We start from the raw sequence: 9,965 nt of genomic DNA, 5'->3' as shown, positions 1-9,965 counted from the left end.
AACTCTATGCACGCTTAATGTTCGCTTTACCTAGAACAAGTATGAAACTAGAAGTACTTTGTAGGTGTGATAGGATAGGTTTGCAAGATAATAAAGAGCATGTAATAAAAGCAAGGGGCCGTTTAGATAAAGACACAACTAAATTAGTTTCAATTGAGAGCTTTTTTATCACGAGAAAGTTATTTGTACCTAGGCAATCGATAACTAGACAGGTAATCATTATTGCAATTTTATTTGAGGGAGAGGCATAAGATAACATACTTTCTCTTCTGGGATCATATGCACTTATGGTTGGAACTCTAGCAACCATCCGCAACTATTAAAGATCATTAAGGTAAAACCCAACCATAGCATGATAAGGCATCAAGTCCTCTTTACTCCCATACGCAAACAACCTACTTACTCGAGTCTGTGCTTCTATCACTCACGCCGCCCACCATAAGCAAATCATGAACATATTGCAAACCCTATAGCGGGGATCCCTCCCGCTTGCGCGACACAGAGAGCACCATAGGACAACACCAATAATAAAACATGCAACTCAAACCAATCACGATCATCAATTAACCCATAGGACAAAACGGATCTACTCAAACATCATAGGATAGCCATACATCATTGGGAAATAATATATAGCGTTGAGAACCATGTTTAAGTAGAGAATACAGTGGGTAAAAGAGGGGTTACACTGCTGCATAGAGGGGGGAAGAGTTGGTAATGATGGTGGTGAAGTTGTTGGTGTAGGTCATTGTCACGATGATGGCCCCAGCGGCGTTCCGGCGCCACCGGGAGAGAGGGGGGAGAGCCCCCCTTCTTCTTCTTCCTTGACCTTCCCCCTAGATGGGAGAATGGTTTCTCCTCTGGTCCACGGCCTCCATGGCAGTGGAGGAGCGAGAGCCCCTCTGAGATTGGATCCGTCTCTCTGTCTCTCTTTGTTTCTACATTTCAGATTCTGCCCTTTCACCATTTCTTATATTCCCGGAGATTCGTAACTCCGATTGGGCTAAAATTTGGACACGATTTTATCCGGATATCAGCTTTCTTGCGGCGAAATAAGGGAACCAACCTCCTTATGGGGTATCCACGAGGGCCCAGGGCGCGCCTGACCCCCTGCGGCGCGCCCCCTGCCTTGTGGCTCCCTTGGGCATCGTCTCGCGTTGATTCTTCTTCCCAGAAATCACATATATTCCAAAAAAATCTCCGTCAGTTTTTATCCCGTTTAGAGTCTATTTGATATGGATTTTCTGTGAAAAAAACATGCAAGAAACAGGAACTGGCACTGGGAACTGAATCAATATGTTAGTACCAAAAATAGTATAAAAAGTTGCCAAAAGTATATGAAAGTTGTATAACATTGGCATGGAACAATCAAAATTTATAGATACGACGGAGGCGTATTATGCTCATAGGGATAGGGTCCGCGTGTGTGTGCGCTTATAGCGGTGAGTGCTTGCGCGTATATACCAACGCTTGCGTCTGTACCATGTTAAAAAATATATGTCGTGATTATACGGTCACTGGCTCACTCGTACAACTCCATATTTTCTTGATGACACAATCAATTGATCAGTCAACGTTCCACGTGGCGCAACTAGTGTTGCACCATCGGGGCGCGTAACCATGGGGCCCACCTGTCAGCGCGTATATGAAAGAAAGAAATGGTAGTTTGAGTATGTACTGTGTTTATTAAAATACATTTTAGGGTGATCATACGGTCACTGGCTCACCATAGAGCTCCGTAATTTGTTGATGTCATGATCAATTGACCAGTCAAACGGTCCACATTCAGCAGCGCACATTACCATACGGCCCACCCGTCAGCGCATATATGAAGGACAAAAATGATACTGTAATAAATAAGTGGTCGTTGGGGATTCAAAGTCGTGAGACATCGGCGCGGGGGGGGGGGGGGGGGGGGGGCTAGAGGGATGCCCGGGGCAGCGGCGGACCGGCGGTGGGGATTGGTTTCGGGGTGGGCGGGGCGGCGTGGCCGCGGCCGGCGGCGGCCGGTGGTGGCTGGCGGCTCAGGGGGTGGAGGTTGAATATAAACTGCAGGTCCTTGATTTCGTATACATCAGCTGGAAAATCTACTGACCAGAGATGAAAAAGTCAGTCGATTGACGTGTAGTCTCACCCCGCACGTACACATGCACGCACACAACACTCGCACGAACACATGCACACATGCAGGCGTGCAACACTAACACGTACACATAACGAACACACGCACGCATGCAGGCATGCAACACTGACACGTACACATGCACTCATGAACTCACGCACATACGCACACATGCATGCAACACTGAAACGTACACATGCATGCACGCAACACTCGCACGCCTACATGGACACCGGCGACACCACACACGATGCAAGACACACGCTCAACCAATACGTGCATGCACCCTTTCTTAAGGACGTGGATTGTTACGGGTATTAATCAATATTATCTTTTTTTGCAAGGTTTAATCAATCTTATCTGTGATAAGCAGAACATTGATGTTCGCAGCGGTCTTTATGTATCACAACGTATCGAACGGGCTATCAACGTATATATGAAAATTTTAAATTTCTCTTACATTATATAGTAGGCTTATCTAGATGAAATAGATGATGTCACACTCGATGAACAATCATCGGTTTATGAAATGCCAGTTTATGACTGCCCTGGCCAACCAAAAGTTCCTCTGCCGTGCACTGCCTACGTTGGGTCACTAACATGCAGGCCATGTACCCAAAGAGCCCACACGTCAGTGGAAGAACGACACAGTGTCGTACATCAGAGTCGAGGGCACCATTTGATGCATGCCCGGCTAAACATGCCTCCTTGCCTTATCCAAACGCCTCCGTGAAACCCGTGTGGAAGCCGAGAAACCCACTCTAGACACATGTCTGTTCATGACTAGGATGACATTAAATGCAACGCCGGCCGAGCTCCTCCCATCCGCCGTCTATTTAATCTCCTATTTAAATGAGGCCACACGCCGGCCAAGAATCGCACCCCACCGCCACTCCCCTATATCCTCCTTCACCATTTTGTCAACTCTTACAATGCCTTACGAAGAGTAGTTATCCTGCATCCAAGCCGGCTGGGTGGCCTGCCGAGTCCACCGGATACGAGCTATGCAGCTCGCTAATCCACCTCCCTCCCCTCGCCCGATGGAGCCAGTTGCCGCCTCAAGCCGGTGCGCAGTTCAACAACTCGCCGCTCTAGGCCAGCTCGATGAGGAAGGGCGAACGGGCGGCGTCGCTGCCGTCCAAGCCGCCGACTCGGACCGCACCTCCCATGTCTGCAACCGCGTCTCCCGTTTCTGTGGCTGAGACTCCCATGCCGGCGGCCGCACCATGCAAGCAGAGACAGAAGCCAGGTGCGTGGAGAGCGATGAGTCGGTGGCCAGCGCCTCCGCATCCGCTGCCATCATCGAGGAGAAGTAGAACACGGGAGGCCACCGCCGCTTGGGTCCCATGAAGGCCACCGCGGAGGTGACGTAGACGTACACAACAGGTGTCTTGCCAGATCCTTTTGTTGCGAGGACGTTTGTCGACCCCGGATAGGCTCCACGGAAGCGAAGAAGGCCCCTTCTGCCATCATCTTTGGCAATAGCCAACCATATCAGTTGGGCACCGGGGAAGCGAGCCGTCCTTCATGCTGAAGCATATACCTCCGGGGCTCCCGCTAGTCCGGTGATCGTGCTGCCAGACATGAGGAACACAAATGGATAGGCAAGCGACCATTTATGCCAGGTATTATATACCTGTGCTGTCCAGAACTAGCACCGCTTAGTTGATTTGAATGTAATGAAATCCATCATGTTTGTATGAAAATCTGGTATTTATATGAATTCCGTCATTGTTTATGAGAAATATCACCGTGTTTGCATGAATTTCGTCCGGTTGGTTGAGTTGCTGTCAGAATGTGTGCGGTTAAGGTTGGATGGCGTAATATGCGGGTCGCCGGTCGGTCTGCAGCCGGCTCGGGCGGCGTGGTGGGACAAAAAAAGCACAGCTTGTGCGAGCTCGTCTCCAACGTGCGCGCTGGAGGATGCATGAGCACTCGAGCCATTCCTCGTTCATCGGTGGCAAAGGCACCGGTGGACAAAAGGGTCGCCAATATTTTGGCTACCCCGGGCAAAATCCAAATAGCCCCTCCTAGCAGATTCAAATCACTCGTTCGCCATGAAATTTTGCCATGAGTTGTTTTGATGGACTAGCAAGATGCGCATGCATTGCAAGGAACATCAAGATGCATTTTTTTAGAAAACAACTGTTGTGATTGACCCATGCAGGAGTAATCCCATTTGTAAAAACTAATGATATCTCGAGAATTTTATCGAAAAATGGTATGTCGAGAATTTCATCGAAAAAATGATATCTCTACTCCTATAAAAGACTCAGTTGGTGATGATGGTGTGTCTGCCATCCGTCATTTCTGACCATTAGATCTACATCTAATGGCTGCGAGGTAAGTTATGGCATTTTTGCAACAATACCCCACTTCTCTGCTCCAATTTGAAGAAAACCCCTTATTATCTTCAAAGCAACCACATCCCTCCCTCGCCTCATCAATACAACCTGAGAAATATATTTTGAGTGAAACGTAATATATTTTTAGTGGTATATATGTATATCAAAACAAGAGTGTTTTCTTTCAAGTTTGTGAACAAGTACTATTCTACTTTGGATCCGTTGCAATGCATGGGCACATTGCTAGTCTTGAGAAAGAGGAGAGATAAGGTGAGGAGGAGTGGGGCATGGTGGTGACTGGTGGTCGGACTGGGCAGAGGCATGGGGATGGACAGCGAATTATGTCTAGGTTTGTATCTCTCTCACACACATCCACGTAGGTGGGGGGCGTGCACGAAGAGAAGAGGTGCACGCACGGCGCACGTACTCCCATCTCTTTCCCAACCACACCCGTGCGGGTACACGGTGGAGCTCATTTCTATACGAAAAGGCAGCCCACGTGGTAGTTTGACACGTGTACTGGTTGTCCACTTGATGGAGGATTGTCTACCATGGGTGAACAAACAAATTGCGACTTGACGCGTTATGTGAAAAAAGAGGCAACCCATGTGGGTTCTACCTTAGAGGCAAGGTTCTATACACTCGAGATGCTCTATACATATTACTTTTGATGTGTACCGTCAACTCGTAGAACGAGGAGAAGCTTGCTTACTACGCCGCCTCCCCTGCCCATGGGTGCGGTGGCTCACAGGACGAGGTGAAGCTTGCTTACTACTCCTCATTGTATATTGGATTATTGGTACCCATTGTATATTGTGTCAATTTTTGACTATTAAACTTTCGTGCATGTTACCAAAAATTATATCATTGAAAACTATGTTGAAATACGAATCCAACGATATAATTTTTGTTGACATGCATTAACGTTTTGTTAGCTAAATATTTGGTAAAAATTTGGCACAAACTACAAACGTGACCTATAAACCAGGACGGAGGTAGTAGTACTATGCTTTAGGCCCGCTCCCTCACCCACGCGCGCGGTGGCTCACATGTCGAGGAGAAAATTTTACTACTCCCTCCGTTTACTCCTCGTCCCTACCATGGTTAGAGAGATTATCATATTGTTTGGAATATATGTCCTTTAGTAGTACCCCCTCCTTTCCAGTTTATGGCTCAATTTCCTTGGAGTAGTATATAGGAGTAGTACTACTATAGCAATTTCCTTGGAGTCCGTGATGTAGCAAGCTACCCTAGGCTATGTTACTACTCCCTCCTTTCCAGTTTATGGCTCAATTTCAAAATATCTCCAACCAAGGTAGACGGTGAGTGGTGAAATTAATTTCATAGTTTGCACAAGTAATGTACGCTTGTTTTTCTCAAGAAGTTATGTTTACTGAGGCATTAATTAGAACGAATGCATGCATGACCACTAAATTTCCATGAACTTATACATGCATTGGTGAATTTCTCTTGACAATGCTTGCATCGGACTACATGTGATGGTACTACTACTACTAGTACAATTGAGACCTACAATACGGAAAAAATGATTTTTCTAGACGAGCCCTATAAGCTGGAAAGTAGGGAGTAGTAACTAGTATACTACCTCCATAGTGGGTATGTACTTCGTAAAATTAGATGCTTCCCAAAACTAAGTCGCTCAACCTTTATTTGCTTGTTTCCCTTCCTGCCTCGTTGCCTCGAACAGACTATGCCAAACTCCCCTGCCTGCCGCGCGGGAAAAGACCCGCCCTCGCCTTTTTAGTCCGGGTTTGTATTGATGGATCACATGAAGCAGCAAAAACCAAGCCATGCCTTGTACTCCTCCGTCGACGTTCGCTTTCATGAATTTTATACTTACTCTCGTCGACATGTGGGACATATAGCAACCGGGTCGACGTGTCATGCACCAACTAACAGTGCAAAACTGTAGGGGGACGCACCCCAGTAGTAGTAATGAGCAATGAGACGTCAAATCACAATGCCGCACCTTCCCAGACGGACGAAGCAACCATTATTTCACACTTCGCTTCGCCATCATCTCATTCAAGAAAACCACGTATAGTATTGCTTCTGCCATTGTTCTGCCTCAAGAGGGACACGCGCATCGCCTTGGTACATCATGACACATGGGACCGCATGACAGGCCATGCTCCCTCGCCCATCGATTTACAGGGCATGCACGTTGTTCTAGGTTGAGAATTTAACTGGATATGTATCTTTAGAATCGAATGATATACTTTTTGTGACATAGTAACTCATATTTAGTTAGTCAAATGGATGGCCAAGAACTACGTGCGCGCCCTATAAACTGAGACAGGGAGGGTAGTACAGTATGTATCTTTTTATATCAATATAGTCGGGATTCACTGAGGAGCAAAACCAAGTGGTAGGCTGCTCCTGTCGTGTTGGCGTAGCAACTCAAGCAGGGTCAGTCCACACAAGAAATGGTGACACACTTAACAGGACCCCTTTGGCCGACATGTGGGTCATCCATCGTCTTGTTCCACGTGCAATGCACAAAATTACAGTGCGAAGCAGCGGTTGGACATGGAGGCACCCCAGTCATAGCGCCGCAGTAGTAGTAAATGAGCGATGAGGGGTCAAATCAGAAAGCCCCACCTTTCCCACATTAAGCTTGACGGACGAGGCAACCATCATTTCACTTTAGGGCGCAAGAGCATAAAGAAAAGAAAAAACCAATGATGTGTGCGGCAGCTACCTAGGGAACCCTAGAGTAGGGGCCTCCACTACAAATACTTTTTTAGAAAGCGCCTCCACTAGAAATCGGCTTCTCCCTCGTCCTCTTGAAGAAAACTGATGATGCATGCAGCGGTAGGGTTTGTAGGAGTATTACGGCGTGTGGGGCCACGTCGTAGTAAACGAGAGAGGGATTGAGTTTGAGTCAACGCCTTAATATGTGTGGGTCGCCTGGTTTTACGGGAACAAGGAAGCATTTTGGGTTCGGTGACCAGTGGAGATATACGTAAAAATAATTGTGGACGTAGGTTCGGCCGAAAGGCAATGATGCATGGGCATTTTGATATACCCGCAGCCTCGTGAAATTTGCTACTCTACTCAAAACTAGTAAGGTACATGCATTGATCGCATGAGATTTGGAAACCAAATTTTGAATAAATACACACTGTAGCATGTAAAGCTTCGAGTCATATTTGCATGATGTAGATGTTTGTTTAGTTCTTATAGTTAATCTCATTCAAAATAAATTAGTTTTATAAAAAAGGTTAAGATTCATGGGATTGTTCATTGTAAAGCATAAAGTAAAAAACAAATAATGGCAATTCATTTAAAAAAAGTTTGGGAAATTATGATACGGAAGATTGTAGAACAAAGGAGAAGTGCTTGTGTTTTGGGAAAGCATGCACGGCCCACATCTCTTATTGGTTGATATGTCACGAAACAAGAAACAAGGAGGGAGTTAATGTACCGTGCCAAAGTATTTTGGGATTATTTGGTTTTTATAAGATGACTTACACACCTAGACGGAGGGAGTACAAAGTGAAAAAATGAATTGCAGTTAAAAGAATGGCATTTCTAACAAAAGATTGAATGTGAACTATGTATGTGTGCACGTGACCAGCACATACATTGTCGATGCAAAATTTAATGCAAGAAATAACTTATGAGTAACATGCATGAATTGATGATGTGGTGCTTGCATGCATAGAGTAGAAAAAACAATGTGATTTATGACTTGCATGCATGACGTGTTCTTGTGCCATAGTTTCATGTCTAGTGAGCTGTACTAGCTATCTAGGAATAGAAGATGTGTACATGGAAGTTGTAGGAAAAGAGATGACATGTATCTCAATTCCCATGAGTAGGGATTGGAAAAGAGATGTCATTTGGTTCACATCATAGGAACTTCTCTATTGAATCTAGAGATGACATGTATCTCAATTCCTATGAGGAGGGATTAGAAAAGAGATGTCATTTGGTTCATAGCATAGGAACTTTTCTATTGAATATACGCTTATGTTTATTTTCCTTTGAAATTATGGGAGTATAGGAATGTCACATCCCTGCTTTTAGTCATGAATTAGGATTGGATGAACATGTGCATCATGTTTAAATTTCTTTTAAACTTGAAATGGGGCCTAATCAACCCCAACACCCCCGCTGAAAATGCTAATTTCCAACAATTGGAATTTCAATGAACCAAAAATGCCCTTCATAAAAGCCCACCATTTTTGGTCTTGACTAAAACCTCTGCCAAAAATGGTCGTGCATTTTATGGATCCATTCTGGATTTTTGAACAAGCCATAAGTATTTGAATTTGGGTATTTTAAATGCTATAAATATTTTAAAGTGCTCAAATAATCTTGGAAGCATTTTAGGCAGTTGAGAATATTCCCAAATGTGCCTCTGAATATTTCCAGATTTTTTGGAAATGAAATAGTATTTATTCTATTTCAATACACATAGCAGGAAATAAATAAAAGCAAAACAGAAAAGAGAGAGACAGTTAGAGCTTACCTGGAAGCCCACCAGCTGGCCCACCTAGCTGGCCCGGCCCAGCAGCCGCTCCACGCAGCTGCTTCGCCTAGCCAGCGAGGCGAGCAGGTGCTCGACGGCGAGCACAGGAGCTCGCCACGCCACCTCTCTGCCTGCCTGCCGTCGCCCGCGCTAGCGTGATGCCTCGAAACGCCTCCACGTCGCGCACCGAACCCCGTGGACACGCCCATTCCCCCTGCCTCTCTCCCTCGCTCCCCTCCGCCATGGACGACGCAGCCGCCGCTGTTCCGCCACCGTAACCGTGTCCACCATCGTCCTCGCACCGCCCCGCCATGTCCTGAAGCTCCGCCACTCCCTCCTCGACCGTCCCACCAAGCCACGCCACGTCGGAGGCCCCCGAGCATCCTCACCGAGCTCGTGTTCAACCTCCTGCCGGCCAGATCGCCTCCGCCGCCCCGCTTGCTCTGGCTCATCTCCGACCTCGCCGTCAACTCCGTCGCAACCGCCGTGAGCTTAGCCACCTCCCTATCCTCTCCGCTCTCCTTCTCGTGCACCACAATGAGCACACGGAGTTCGCCCGCACGCGCCGCCGCGGAGCTCGTCGTCGACGAGGCTCCGGCCATGCCACGGCCACGCCACTTAGTCCACTAACCTAACCACGTTTCTAGGAGCCTAACGCACCTTTCCACGCGCCTCGTCGTGCCCCACAGCGTCGGTTCCGAGCTGACCTGAGCTCCGGCCGCCGCCAAACTCGTCACCGGCGACGTTTCCAGCCACCCTGGCTCCACCCACTGCCACCAAGCGCCGCGGCTTGCCCCCAGCTACTCGTAGGACCAAACCGCAGTTGATTTGGTCGATTGTGGGCAAAACCAGAGCCCCACCGCCGCGTCTGTCGTCGCCGACGTCAAGCCGCCGGCGAGTTGACCACGTTTTGACCGTGGATTGACATGTGGGCCCATGTTGACTTCCCCCCTGAGCCTATGACAGGTGGGGCCGGCCTGTTAATTAGTTTAGTATTAGT

The sequence above is a fragment of the Triticum aestivum genome, chromosome 4A (assembly GCF_018294505.1).
Source record: "Triticum aestivum cultivar Chinese Spring chromosome 4A, IWGSC CS RefSeq v2.1, whole genome shotgun sequence".
NCBI lineage: Eukaryota > Viridiplantae > Streptophyta > Magnoliopsida > Poales > Poaceae > Triticum > Triticum aestivum.
Note: the sequence above shows the minus strand (reverse complement) of the source record.